Raw genomic sequence first — 16,285 nt, 5'->3', positions numbered from 1 at the left:
ACAATACTTTTCGATAGTGGTCCTATGTTAAATAGCATAATCTATTACACGAACTTTTACTAAAGAATGTTTTTAATAATAAATAAAAAATACAATTAACGAATAATATGGTATTTTTAAATAATTACTTTATGTTATATGTATATTTAAATAACTAAAAATTTTTACGTTTCTGTTGGGTTAAATATTTTCCTATCGTACTATTATAATCATTTTAAAAGATTCAAATATTTAGAATTTTATTACCATTTTATGAAAAAAATATTTCTTTTTGTTATTATACACTTAATTATATCATAAGCTTTAGTATAAATAATATAAGAAGACATACTAGCTCCAGGCTACACTACAGAGGATAAAATTTCGTCCGTTTGTTTTATTAGAGTTTGACGTAATTAAGAGTATTTATTAAAATCTCAAGTAGATATACAAGTTTTATGAAATGAGATCAAAATTATGACTAAAAAACATTTAAATCCTCTTTTACATATTAAGAAGCAAATTTTTTGCATATTTGAATTTTATAGTATCACTCCAATGTGGATCCATCAGGTTTACCGTAAGAATCGAGATGAATTTATGAGTGTCAATGGCTTTTGGGAGTATTTTGTGACCCAATGGTCGAAGTGGGGGATATTATCTTCATAGTATATAAGCTCGGAGAAATGATTCACATGTATTCATTACATCGACGAAAGGTCCAATCAAATATATGAAAATAAATTAATCAAGATGAACGCCAAGGTTATTGTAGTATTATCTGCGCTCGCGCTTAGCAACGCGGCTCCTGCATCTTATGGTAAGTTGACGTAATGTGACAATGAAATTTAATGTTTAACTGTATTATCTGTATCCTCCTCATCGATTTCGATGACGGTGACCCTAGCAATTAATTGTTATTTCTAGCATGAGCCCTAATGTAACTCGCTAGACCAAACTTGGTTTTAAAAACCCTACGACACGCGTTACAGTACAGTTGGTCTCTCTTTTCTTAACTGGCGCTTTAAATGTTTAATTTATAGAGTTAACCTCATATGTATACAAACACAATTTTTTTAATACGTGTACAATGTTCAAAACTAAACTTGATTTGATTGTTTTACAAGTTTTAACTGACCGTGATGTGGATACGTTAATTTTTCTTTTTTCTTTTAGGTGATGAATTACCAGGGCTCGTTTGGCGTGTAAGCCGATCTCCAAATGTAGCTTTTGGATTTGGCAGTGGATTCAGCAGTAATATTGGTGGCATCAGCCATTCTTCTAGCGTCGGGTCATCTTTCCAAAGCGGTGATGCCAGCGCTTACGGTGCTGGTATTGGATCCTCAGATGGCAATACCTTTGCTAGAGGCATTGGTTATGCAAATGCTTCACCGTACTCGCACTTTAGATTACAACAGCCTAACTATGCTGGTTATAATAACGCATTTGCAAGACCCTACGGCTCCGCTGTATCCTCAGCACAAAACTTTGGCTCCGCTGTGTCATCTTCTCAAACCCAAAACGGTTTTGGCTCGGCGGTCTCCTCAGTTCAGAACAACGGCTTAGGTCCCTACCAATCAGCTATTTCCTCTGCGCAAAACTTGCGAGGCCTTGGATCTGCTGTATCCAGTGCTAGCTCAAATGGTTTTGGCACAGCTGTTTCTTCCGCTGAAAATATTGGTGGATATGGATCAGCCATTTCGATGACCCAGAATCATGACCAGAATAACTTTGATTCGGCAATTTCTGCAGCCCAGAATATTGGGGGTTATAGATCGAGCACGGCGCAAACTATTCAGCAGCAAGGTGGTTCTCTACGTCACAGTGGAGCGACCAGCATCAATGGACCTGGAATTCAGACGGCACAATCTCACGCAATTAACAACGGGTACTATTAATAGGAGTTTGAAATTAAACATATATATAAGGATGTTGAGAAGACTGCTGGCCACTTATGTCAGTGTCTTTTATAGAATCATATTTTTATGTTTCATAGAGTAATTAGTTTTATTAAAAGGGTTGAATAGATTTTATTTGTTTTTATTTTTTTATTACAACACATACCTATTACACTTTATTTTATATTATACATTACCAAATTTGAAATGACTTTAGCAATTACTTTACAAAACGATAAACTTTCACTGATTATCAGTTTTAACTCTAAAAATGGGTACATTTTTCTACTGTCGCAATATTTCTATAAGTAATACACAAGACAAGACTAGGTAATAATTCAATAATTAATCATAATATAAGAGGAAATGTAAAGGCAGAAATACTCATTCAAAGTTCAAACCTTTAATGTCTTATATAAAAAAGAATAAACTTAATGTTTAATCAGAATATTTAAAATTTTAAGAGTATGAAATGATAAAATAGGAAACGCATTATATTTAAATATACACTTATACACTTAGTTATCATTGCTTAATATTTTTATTATCGTAAATGAAAAATATGTATATAACATGTATATGTATATAACATATTTATCTAGGCCTCCTAATTATAATGAAAATGGAAAATGCATTATATATTAAGCATATTATATATATATATTAAGCATATTATAATTTATATATATATATATATTAAGCATATTATAATTTTTGAGAGAATTCGGAAATAAACATATTTAACAATTCACAATAGCGTGAGTATTATTTTTTTTTGGGCTCATGGTATCCAGCCAGGATCTCATTTATCTAAACGGTATATTGCGGGTTCAAATCCGATTCCATTATATACATTTGCCGAACTGTTAGAAATGGAAGGTTTTTGTATAGTAAAACGGTCAGATGCATATAATCCTTAAATGTCATCGTTAATATGGTCCTCTAGGCTCGTTCTAGTGTAAGCATTGCAGTTTTACTTGCACCACCCCATACAGAAACGCCTTACGAATACGCCTACAGAATTTCATAACGCAGTAAAGAGTGACAAAAAGCGCGATAAATGGAACGCAGAAGATTTAAATCACAAACATACCTGAGAATCTTAAAAATTAAGATTAATTTTCTAATACGTTGACTCAACACTGATATCTGTTCTTTTCATCGTAAGTGTCGGTCTATTATTATTCCGAGGTATTTTATAGATTCGGTTTGATTCAGTATTTCACGGTTCACTGTCTATCCTTAGAATAATTACTACAATAATGTGCTTTTAAATTCATGGAGTTTAATTTTGGTTGTTGGATTGCACGTTAGGAGGTTTTGGTCAAGCCATTGAGTTACGACCCTATAGTCATCATTAGCATATTTAAATAGTTCATCCCATGATTTTCCCTTAGAGATTGAAACAGAGTCATCAGAAAAAGTTATTATTTTAAAACTTTTAAGAGTAAGTAGACAGAAATCATTAATATAAATCAAAAATAGCGTTGGACCCAAAATACTTCAATATCGAATAGTTTGTGCGCGAGTCATATGGGTTTTTTTATTACAAACTTTTATTCAAATTGCAATGTTTTATATGGTATTTTATTGTGTAAATTTATTCTATCAAATTATTAAATTAATTTTTTAATGTAATATTTATATTAATGAATTATTATTTGATTTAAGGAATCAAAAAACTACAAAAAAATGTTTATTGCGCTAACTATTTACTTTAACCCTTAATAAATTGTCGATGCATTGTAAATATACAGTAAAGGGGAAGAGCTAAAATCAAACTAACCCTCACCTGGACATTACTCTAGGAACTGCATTTTCCATTTTCATTAAAATTAGGAGGCATAGAAAAATATGTTATATACATATACATGTTATATACATATTTTTCATTTACGATAATAAAAATATTAAGCAACGATAACTAAGTTTATAAGTGTATATTTAAATATAATGCATTATCTATTTTTATCATTTCATACTCTTAAAATTTTAAATATTCTGATTAAACATTTAATTTATTCTTTTTTATACAAGACATTAAAGGTTTGAACTTTGAATGAGTATTTTTGCCTTTACATTTCCTCTTATATTATGATTAATTATTGAATTATTACCTAGTCTTGTCTTGTGTATTACTTATAGAAATATTGCGACAGTAGAAAAATGTACCCATTTTTAGAGTTAAAACTGATAATCAGTGAAAGTTTATCGTTTTGTAAAGTAATTGCTAAAGTCATTTCAAATTTGGTAATGTATAATATAAAATAAAGTGTAATAGGTATGTGTTGTAATAAAAAAATAAAAACAAATAAAATCTATTCAACCCTTTTAATAAAACTAATTACTCTATGAAACATAAAAATATGATTCTATAAAAGACACTGACATAAGTGGCCAGCAGTCTTCTCAACATCCTTATATATATGTTTAATTTCAAACTCCTATTAATAGTACCCGTTGTTAATTGCGTGAGATTGTGCCGTCTGAATTCCAGGTCCATTGATGCTGGTCGCTCCACTGTGACGTAGAGAACCACCTTGCTGCTGAATAGTTTGCGCCGTGCTCGATCTATAACCCCCAATATTCTGGGCTGCAGAAATTGCCGAATCAAAGTTATTCTGGTCATGATTCTGGGTCATCGAAATGGCTGATCCATATCCACCAATATTTTCAGCGGAAGAAACAGCTGTGCCAAAACCATTTGAGCTAGCACTGGATACAGCAGATCCAAGGCCTCGCAAGTTTTGCGCAGAGGAAATAGCTGATTGGTAGGGACCTAAGCCGTTGTTCTGAACTGAGGAGACCGCCGAGCCAAAACCGTTTTGGGTTTGAGAAGATGACACAGCGGAGCCAAAGTTTTGTGCTGAGGATACAGCGGAGCCGTAGGGTCTTGCAAATGCGTTATTATAACCAGCATAGTTAGGCTGTTGTAATCTAAAGTGCGAGTACGGTGAAGCATTTGCATAACCAATGCCTCTAGCAAAGGTATTGCCATCTGAGGATCCAATACCAGCACCGTAAGCGCTGGCATCACCGCTTTGGAAAGATGACCCGACGCTAGAAGAATGGCTGATGCCACCAATATTACTGCTGAATCCACTGCCAAATCCAAAAGCTACATTTGGAGATCGGCTTACACGCCAAACGAGCCCTGGTAATTCATCACCTAAAAGAAAAAAGAAAAATTAACGTATCCACATCACGGTCAGTTAAAACTTGTAAAACAATCAAATCAAGTTTAGTTTTGAACATTGTACACGTATTAAAAAAATTGTGTTTGTATACATATGAGGTTAACTCTATAAATTAAACATTTAAAGCGCCAGTTAAGAAAAGAGAGACCAACTGTACTGTAACGCGTGTCGTAGGGTTTTTAAAACCAAGTTTGGTCTAGCGAGTTACATTAGGGCTCATGCTAGAAATAACAATTAATTGCTAGGGTCACCGTCATCGAAATCGATGAGGAGGATACAGATAATACAGTTAAACATTAAATTTCATTGTCACATTACGTCAACTTACCATAAGATGCAGGAGCCGCGTTGCTAAGCGCGAGCGCAGATAATACTACAATAACCTTGGCGTTCATCTTGATTAATTTATTTTCATATATTTGATTGGACCTTTCGTCGATGTAATGAATACATGTGAATCATTTCTCCGAGCTTATATACTATGAAGATAATATCCCCCACTTCGACCATTGGGTCACAAAATACTCCCAAAAGCCATTGACACTCATAAATTCATCTCGATTCTTACGGTAAACCTGATGGATCCACATTGGAGTGATACTATAAAATTCAAATATGCAAAAAATTTGCTTCTTAATATGTAAAAGAGGATTTAAATGTTTTTTAGTCATAATTTTGATCTCATTTCATAAAACTTGTATATCTACTTGAGATTTTAATAAATACTCTTAATTACGTCAAACTCTAATAAAACAAACGGACGAAATTTTATCCTCTGTAGTGTAGCCTGGAGCTAGTATGTCTTCTTATATTATTTATACTAAAGCTTATGATATAATTAAGTGTATAATAACAAAAAGAAATATTTTTTTCATAAAATGGTAATAAAATTCTAAATATTTGAATCTTTTAAAATGATTATAATAGTACGATAGGAAAATATTTAACCCAACAGAAACGTAAAAATTTTTAGTTATTTAAATATACATATAACATAAAGTAATTATTTAAAAATACCATATTATTCGTTAATTGTATTTTTTATTTATTATTAAAAACATTCTTTAGTAAAAGTTCGTGTAATAGATTATGCTATTTAACATAGGACCACTATCGAAAAGTATTGTTAGGCACATTTAAGACACTAGGCTATCACTAAGAGGATTTTCATTTAAATTCAACGATTGATTTCGCTGTGATACTTAAATACCCAGACAGTACCAGGTAGACGAAAAGGTTTATTTAACCCAACAGAAACGTAAAAATTTTTAGTTATTTAAATATACATATAACATAAAGTAATTATTTAAAAATACCATATTATTGTGAATTGTTAAATATGTTTATTTCCGAATTCTCTCAAAAATTATAATATGCTTAATATATATATATATATATATATATATATATATATATATATATATATGTATATCATCTGAGATTATACACATCTGTCTAAACGTTTTCGAGTATTCGATAACCATAATTAAAAATAACCGCAAAACGTATAAACTCCACCTATTTTTCGAGTACCGTAAGTCGAATTTAACTTTACCGATATAAATAATACACTTTACCCCGTCTGATTTATGATTCTATCACGTCAGGAATAGCTTTTAATCTTGACGCAATAAAAGTACTGTTAGAGTTCAAAGAAGCTTGCAAATATGAAGCAAAAACGAGAATCATTGAACATTCAATACACTGATCACGAATAGATTAGTAAGATCACAAGGAAACAGCTTTGAACGTGTCATTATACCTTATTACAAACCGAAGTATAAGTTACAATGTATCAATTGTACATTTCTCACATTCAAACTGAATGAGAGTTATAACAAATCAATTATGCAGATTGTAGTCAACGAAAAGTTATTAAGTCTCGTTTATTACAGGGCGATTTTTTTTTTTTATAGAATAGGAAAGCGGACGAGCATATGGGCCACCTGATGGTAAGTGGTCACCAAACGCCCTTAGACAATGGCATTGTAAGAAATGTTAACCATCGCTTACATCACCAATGCGCCACCAACCTTGGGAACTAAGATGTTATGTCCCTTGTGCCTGTAATTACACTGGCTCACTCACCCTTCAAACCGGAACACAACAATACCGAGTACTGCTGTTTTGCGGTAGAATATCTGATGAGTGGGTGGTACCTACCCAGACGAGCTTGCACAAAGCTCTACCACCAGATAGCGATAGTAAACATATAATTTCTGTCGGAATATATAGCATGACGTTGGTAGATACATGTTGTGAAGCGAAACTCGAAATGCAACGGTGCATTTCGAGTTTCGCTTCACACCATGTATCTCATTTCAAAAGTGATTTTGTATTCTATATTTGTAAATGTCGGAAATATTTATGCAGGCTATTTATTTTACTTTTAAACAATGCTTTTGGTTCATCCATTTCATTGAATGATAGCATGATTATATTATTTCTATAAGTTCCACAAATATTTTTGCTTCTGCCAATAAACCTGAAGCTTATGTTAAAATATATTTATATACAAGGCATTATAATTTTTTTTTCAGCCTTTTGCCGTCCACTACTGGACGAAAGCCTCCCCCATAGAACGCCAAGCATCCCGATCTTGGGCAGTCCGCATCCATCCCGAACCTGCCACCTTTTATAAATTGTCGGCCCATCTTGTCACAGGGCGTCCTACACTACGTTTGCCTAAGCGTGGTCTCCACTCCAACACGTGTCGGCTCCATCGGCCATCAATGCGCCTGGAGACATGACCAGCCCACTTCAGCGAGATAATTATAATTTTATACACGATAATAAAAATAAATGTAATTTTTTAAAGGCAAGAATGATATTTAATTATACAACTGCATTTATAAATGTTTACATTTCATTAATTTTAATAAGATGAAAACAATTTACTAAAAATTATACAAACCAATGCTATGTAAAAATCTATTGGTTTATTTTTTTCTATAATGTGAATGAATAATTCGGTATATAAGTGAAATATTGCTATTTTATTATATTTATATTCCACAATCTAAATTAAAAGGAAGTTTTACTCAAATTAATCTAATTTATTTATTTATTATAACAGATAAATTTGATGGGACTGAGCCACATATTTATAATACTGAAATACCAATTGTGCCAAGAAATGATATGATGAGTGTAGCCAGTGTCGCTGGGATATTGTCAAGAAACGGGCGATTATCCTCAGTTGGAGATATTCATTTCTTCCCTCACCAAAATAATAAAATACCTGTTGCAATAAAAAATGGGAAATCTTCAAAGCGAATAAAGGAATCTGATGAAAATACGGCCAATTTGTTCCCAAATAACATAAACTGGCTAAAAAATTCTGATGGTAATATAGCGGAAGGTTCTATAAAATTTTATCCAGGAGGTGTAGCTGTTTCATCTTCAGCTAAATCAGAAAATATTGGGTCAAATGTAAATCCATGGGCTAATCCGTTTAATCCAATGATATGGCCAATGAATGATCTTTTTAGTGGACCGTCTAGAGATTTCAATCATCCTGGAAATTTTGACTGGATTCACAAGGACATGTTCAGCAACTACATTACACCAAATTTATATTTGAAAAGGACTTGGCTCTACCCAACTTTTAACCCATTTTTAAACTAAATTTATCTTTTACCAACTCCTACCCGAATTGTGTTAGCAAACTCTTTGCTCCTTAATGATAGTACTATTAAAGATTTATATTATAAATTACTGAAATAGAGAATAGTAACTAGTATATATGTATACATACATAGTTTATATGTGTTACGTATAAGTATTAGTTTGTACACATTTATTTGTAATGTTATTACTACACCACCTACCCAGATGCTATGTTAAGACTTCCCATTTGGGTTATTTTAAAGAAAAGGCTATTTACCGTAAAATCCCCGTCTACACAATAATAAGTTCTAAGCATTTTCCTGTAACATTATCATGATGTAGTGATGAACAATAAAGTATACATAAATAAATATAATAAATGTTATTTACGGTACTCAACAAAATTAATAAATAAATTGGTCTTTATTTTTCTGAATAATCTTAGATTTAGATTTTGGTTTGCTTAAAGGTTTTTCGTTTGTTTAGTCAGAAACTTTACGGTTATTATATCCAGCCACAGCAATCTTGATATTTTATACTTCTCTGGATGATCGTAAATTTCGTAACCTATTTTCTTCCTTTTTTGTTCAGGGCTCGTGTACCGTTCAATCATGCTTAATGCATATTTTGACTTTCATATAGATGATACACGTAACTTACATATAATTTACTACATTTATTTATAATTGTTGCAATAAATGCCACAAGCAATTATTGTAAAATATTTATTATGTCGGTAACAATCGACTAATATACATATTTACATGATGTTAGTCAGATAACAACTCGATCAAAACTAGCCACACTGTAGGAATCAAATTTTGAAATGTACGTATAATATAACATTATCTTTAATTATAAAACATAAAATTATCAATACTTTCTTTTTAAATATATTTTTGTAGTAAAAAAATTATCTTTATATTTATATTAGTAGATATAATAATAATACAATTTATATGCGTAACATGTATTGACATGTTTATATGCAACTACCACCATTACTAATAAGGCTAATTACTTCTAGTAAATAAGTATACGCCTCTTGGGTACTAATGGATCTGGTTATAGTCATGTCAAAATTTTTGTGAAAAAAGCGATGTTATATAGTACCTTTATGTAATAATACAATACAATATGAAATTATATACATAATTTTATAGAATATTTTAAATTATTTTCTCATGTTTTTTAAGCTTATTTTTATAAAACTCATTCAAAATTATTAGCATATAATAATTACGAAAGCTGGCAGTCGTCTTCGCGACTTATAAGCTACAAGACTAATTTGTGTATACGAGACCGCTATATAATATTCGCGTTAATTCAATCGCTTCGCTCCTCACTATACTCGAAGCAGTCAGGCGACCCGCACTCGCTTCTCAAGTTCTCACCCACCTCTGCAACTTATGCAATCGGGTGGACTATTCTCTAATATTGTAATAAATTATTATATAAAATTCGTTATGCATTTTATTTTACCATTAATATAAATTTCTTTAAAGATATTTGTATTTAACGCACAAAAATTATTTTGTACTTTATTCTTCTAATATATGTATGTTATGGTAAAACATAAATATACGTACATAAAACATAATAATAATAGTCCTCCAGACCGATTTCGGCCACGGCGGCTAATCTCAAGAGAGATTAGGCAACTGCGCAGGACATATTATAGTGCACAAGTGTGTGCGCAAAGACAGGTGCACTCTCTATTCTCTAACTCTCATTATCCGATGGGACGGCAATCCGACACGACAAGAAAGAGTTCAGGCGACCCGACCTAGGATTTGAACCCAGGACCACCGGGTCTGCGGCCTTACATCTAGCCACTACACCAAAGAAACATAAAAGATATAATTTAAAGAAAATTGACAATGGATTAAAAGTACAGTAAATTTAACTTTAAAAAAAATTGTTACTGCACGTACTGATTTAATAATTTATTTATTAATTTCATGTTAATACAAATATAATGCAAAAAAATATTAATATTAGATATTGAAATTAAATCTAGAATTGCCCACCGCGTCCTAGATAGCACGTAGGTGAGACTGTTGACAATCGCTCGCCGTCCGCAGTCGAGTCGCTACAGAATCGTCGCGTCACCGTCCACCGTCAATACACCACTCACCATGCGTCTCCTACTTGTGATATTCCTTCTCTACATCGTCTTAGTGTCCGCTGCACCGCAATCGAAACTCCAATTCGGCAACAATGGTAAGTACCCTTTGAATTTTAAATCAATACCTACGAAGTTAACACAATTCGATAGACAATTTTTACTAACTAAACATGGCCATGGCATTTATACATCACACAAATGAAACTCATATTCAAAGACTTAAAATTTGTTACCTTTTTATATTTGTTTTAATTATTCATTTTGTAAAAGACAATTGATATAAATTGAAATCGTATGTATATTATTGTTATTGAAAGTATGATATTACATGCGAGTGTATATGTATCAAATCTTGTATTGCGTTGTAAAGATTGTGACGTAAGAACATATACCATTACATAAATAATTAATTACACTACGTAAGCGGTAAAAATTAATTCAATAACTAAACTTTATTTCAAACATTTCATAAAAATGTCAAAATGAACTCACGAGTTCATAATATGAACTAATCTGCGTTTTCCTTATTTTGTTTTTCAATATTTTACGTCATAAGATTTTTGATATCCAGCTAACTAAAGGACAATGGAATGACAAACCATTTTATTCTGATACAAAATATGTATTTATAATTAATTCTAACAAATTTGTGCTTTAATGAAAATTTTAATAAAATTTTTAAATTATTTAAATTTGGTTTTCGTTAGTTTATAATTCATTATTATATGCACAACAAAGTTAATATCGTAAATCACCGTAAATTTTTCTATTAAATAACAAAAAATAAAGAAATGCTTACTTATTTACTTACCTGTAATTACGAAAGTCGAAAACTATTTTATTTTTCTTACTTTTCATATTATCTGCTATATAATTTTAATTATTTAAAATGTTTTGTTATTAATATAAAAAAGATAATAACGACCAAAAATACCTAGAAAGTATAATTTATTTTATATAAATCTATCTTACATTTTATATAAACGTCTCTCAAAAATCAGACATCTCAAGCCGATATAGGATTTAAAAAAAGGTAATGCCAAAATAATAATAATTTGAACTTTGACTTTAAAATGCATTTTTTTAAACAGTATTGCATCGTTGGTTGTAAGGCTGTAGCAACACTAGCTTATAAGGCTGTAGATTCCGACGGCTTAGGTTAAATTTCCGGGTAGGACCAGGTGACATCATCATAAAGCTTTATATGAAATTTTATATTGTAACCGATGCAAATGCAATGTTTATGTGAAATGATCCTAAGCATAGTCCGCAGCATACACTTTTTACCTGATATATAGATAAATACAAGATTTGTAGTGTCAATAAGTAACTTATGCACAATGTGTAACCAAAGCCAAGGAACATAACAATCGTAACTTGTCATAATGAGTCATTTACATCATGTTAAATTGTTGTCACAATGTTCACAACTGACTCATAGCAAAATTGATTGTTACTTTCAAACCTAATTTTAATAAAACACGTCAATTTATCTACTAAGCAATCTAAAATGTAAATTTACTAAAATATTTATTTCGAAAATATTCCAAAATAATGAAAACTCATCTTACTGAATCATTGCAACCATATTTATTTAAATAAATTCTTAAATATAAAACGACCTCACATTTAATATTACTGCGAGTCAAATGGTCTGAGATATTTCTTTTTTTTTCTATAAGCAGAAGTAGTACAGTTGTGTGTGAAAAGAATGCAAAGTTAGTTATTCTAAAAATAAATGGCGCCAAGAGTCTATCGATCGCTAAACATAAAAGCAACAAAAGGTAACGTGTAGTGCGAGTTTTAGATCATATAAATAGTAGATACAATTCTTGTATTGTGGTAATGTAAAGATTAAGGATGAAGGTTTACACTTTAATTTTAAGTAGTAGAGTATAAATATTATTATGATCTTAATAAAATAATTACTAATGTATAACTTATTTGATAATACCTATAAATGTTTAATTAGCGGTGATAATAACATTTAATTGTCTTCGTTCGCAATTTTCAAAAAGTGATATTTTGTATTATGTTTCATATCTAGATATAAATTAATTTGTTGAAAAACAATTGTTCTGTAACTTCAAAAAAAGAATTAGTCACTGAAACCGATCTTTAAACCATGTAAAATTTATAATACAACGTTTTAACATAATTATATATATATATTTCAGACAACAACGTAAAACAGGCCGTAGAAGAGGTTGTGGTAGAATCAGTCCTTCATATCAAGAGTCAATCCGGTAATCGTCAAGCGAGGACTGACGCCAGAACTAACTTACAAGATGGCGCCCGGGTCGCGGAAACGAAGATTTATTAATTATTATCACTACAATGTAATTTACTAACTAGTCAAGTATATAAAATGAAATGTTTGTATTTCATAATATCAATTTGATTTAAGTGAAAAATATATTTAAGTTTAATCATACTCACCTTAATAAACACCGATTTGAGTCCACATAAACCCACTGCTTGATAAATACTTCCTAACCCGATCCTTTGCCAACCGAATCATTGAGAAGCCGTCATTTTAAAGGTGTCACTCGACCTTCAGACTTCTTGCTACTGGCCTCCTGGCTTCTCCTCGTTACCTACCTGGTGTGACTGCTTTGGTCTTCCTACCAAGTGTAAAATCTTCACCTTAATCTCAATCTCCACCTTAATCTCAAGATACATTTTCCATTGTGTTCAACTTAAATAGTTTTTACTTAAGCTTATTTTTGTTTTTCTTTGTAATAATATAAATATATATAAGTATAAACTTATGTAATATGTTATAAAGCTCATACATTTTATTATTCAACAAAAATATTGAAACATATTTTATATAATACTTATTTCAAAAGTAGCTTAAAAGTTAATGGTTTTTTTTTTATTATTCCTGTATTTTTCTAAAGACATTTGAGAATTTGCTAGTAATTATTATTTTATTAAAATGCAGATTTAAAAGACGATGAAAACAATATTTTATTAGTCAAAACTACACAATATCAACATTTTTAACAGTCCTAGATGCTGCAAAAGTTACAGTGTTAACAATAATAAAAGTAACTAAATTATGAAAAAAAAAACAATTTAAATGAATATAAAAAAGGTATTTCAAATAAAGAAAGTTCTTATCCATACTTTAAGTATTATGTATACACTTTATATTAGTATTATTTATAACGATATTTAAAGATTTTAAAATCATGTAATAATAAGGTCAGTACAATACAACAAAAGTATTTTGAGGAGTAAAATATAGACGAAGGCGACTCCTTCGTGAAAGAAGTGAAAAATTACATTACATTTTATACAAATCATTAAGCAGAATCTTGAAGTAAATCAAACGTAAAAAGCATGTTTAAGTTTCCATACATGACGACGAATATTATTATCTTAAGACATAATGATAGTTAATTTTAGTTCGTCGTGATAATAATGCATATTCAAAAATTAGAATTTGAAATTCATAAATTATTTTCCTTTTAGGTCACCGGGGTTTCTTGAGATTCATTATATTGATATTTAATAATTCATAACTATGTATTTCAGATATTACAATATTTAAAAATTATAGGATTTTATACTGTTTAACTTTAGGGTTACTACACTACACTAAACTTACGAATATTTTCCCCATAAAAACGCTTATGTCTGAACAAGTTTACTTAAAAAAAGCGATCAAGGCATTTTACTATAGCAACATAAAATGTATAATATAATTATTGAACTCATTAAAATTTAACATTCTTCGCGTGGTAGAATAAGCTACAAATCTTCTTCCAAAGAAGAGAGGATTCCTTAGAAAACAGTGAGACTTTTAAGTTAATAAATTAGGTACACTTCAATCGTAAAAATATATTAAATAACATTTGTTTTTGTTTTAAGAAATATATAAACATAATCTCTAACTTAAAGCATAATGCCATAATGATTTACTTTGTGTACGCATGTGTAGTCGGCATATATGATAGATTAAAAAAAGTGCCAAATCCAGCAATGGTATTCATAGAGCGAGACGCGCGCAGGCACGACAATGAGAAGCGCACGCGCTGCGAATAATGTTCTACGCACTTATTCGGATATACAGGATGGATTTTGCAAATAAATCTGTGTGAAGTATTGCTTCTTTATCCGTCAAAATATTCAGTCAGCGTAGGGAAAAAATGCTTTTTTAGTTTATTTTTACGATTTTTCACTTTAACCACACCCTTAAGTATAATCACACAACCGAATGCTACACCTAATATGACAAATTTACTTGGAAAAATATATAGCCCGATCATTAAAATTAATTGTGAAGCTTCATGAAAAAAATATAGTTACAAGGGATAAAAAAGGGATCTCATATAAAGCAGATTTAATACTTCCCATATTATTAACATTGCCAATATTTAATAAATATTACCAACATTGCATATTCAGATAATGATACTTTTCTTATCACTTTTGGAAGTTATAAGACTTTAACGTAATTAATAATTAATGAATAAAAAAACGCGCTGTATAAATGAGAATCACGCCATATTTGAATACAATCAGTCGGCAAGCTGGAAGGATCACCACCGTTAGAGGCGCGCGCGCACCATCAACGATTACTTATTTCATACGTATGCCTAGAATACGGTTACAGCTTCGGAGAACTTATTACACGATTTTCATGCAAAAGATGTCATTGATTTGTTGTTATGCCAATTTTTCCATCCATTCCTCGGCAAAGTTTGAAACGAATTCGCTTTATCACTGATTTAACGACGTCGAGGAGACACGTTCTGATGATTTTAAGAAAAATCTACTACACGTGCAAAAGTGAACTGTACAACTGATTAGTAACAACTGATTAATTTTTTTTTTCGTAGATTTTTTTTTAAATAATAAGACATACAGGCAAGGCCATTTGTCCTGAGTACCAATGTCATATTATTTTTTTTCTTAAATGCCAACCATTCTTATTATTGTCAATGCGCCTCTAACCAGAAGTGCTTGTGCCTGTAATGACAATGCCTCCATCGCCCTTCTAACCACCGAAACACAGCATAGAAAAGTGTTTCTATATGGTAACCCAAGCGAGTTCAAAAACAAAAACAAATGCTTTTTTAGACACTTGTTAGTTAAGGATTATTGCAAAATTGTCTTTAATGTACAAAAAAGTTTTAGATAAAGGTATATTTTTACAGCAATAATTATAAATAAAAAATATCGATACTAAAAATAGAATGAAACTATACTAGTCTTCAGTCTAAATTATTTATGTACACAATAATCTGTGTGTGCTTTATAGTCGTACATATCTCACAGGCTTATTGTCAAAATAAATAATAAAATTGCACGAATTGAAAGCTTCTAATATAATTGTACCTTTAATTATGTTGTAGTGTAAAATTTACACTTTAAGTAAGTCATCTGTATAAAATATTTTGTTAATCATAATGATTTAAATATAATATCATTACGTTGCATAATTAGGTACAAGTGGTACTACA

The 16,285-nt window shown here is 30.7% G+C and overlaps 1 protein-coding gene across 1 annotated transcript in view; it reads left to right on the top strand.

Annotated features, from left to right (window-relative positions):
* Positions 1-10,694, top strand: part of LOC126769624 (translation initiation factor IF-2-like) — a 76,071-nt gene extending 65,377 nt beyond the window's left edge. The window contains exon 3 of the mRNA XM_050488510.1: positions 10,685-10,694. The gene's annotated coding sequence lies outside the window, so the exon portion shown is untranslated. The remainder of the gene's footprint in view (positions 1-10,684) is intronic.
* Positions 10,695-16,285: the final 5,591 nt, after the last annotated feature.

Source organism: Nymphalis io, chromosome 1 (genome assembly GCF_905147045.1).
Source record: "Nymphalis io chromosome 1, ilAglIoxx1.1, whole genome shotgun sequence".
NCBI classification, from domain to species: Eukaryota; Metazoa; Arthropoda; class Insecta; order Lepidoptera; family Nymphalidae; genus Nymphalis; species Nymphalis io.
The sequence above is the reverse complement of the archived record's forward strand: the minus strand, read 5'-3'. Positions and strand labels throughout refer to the sequence as shown.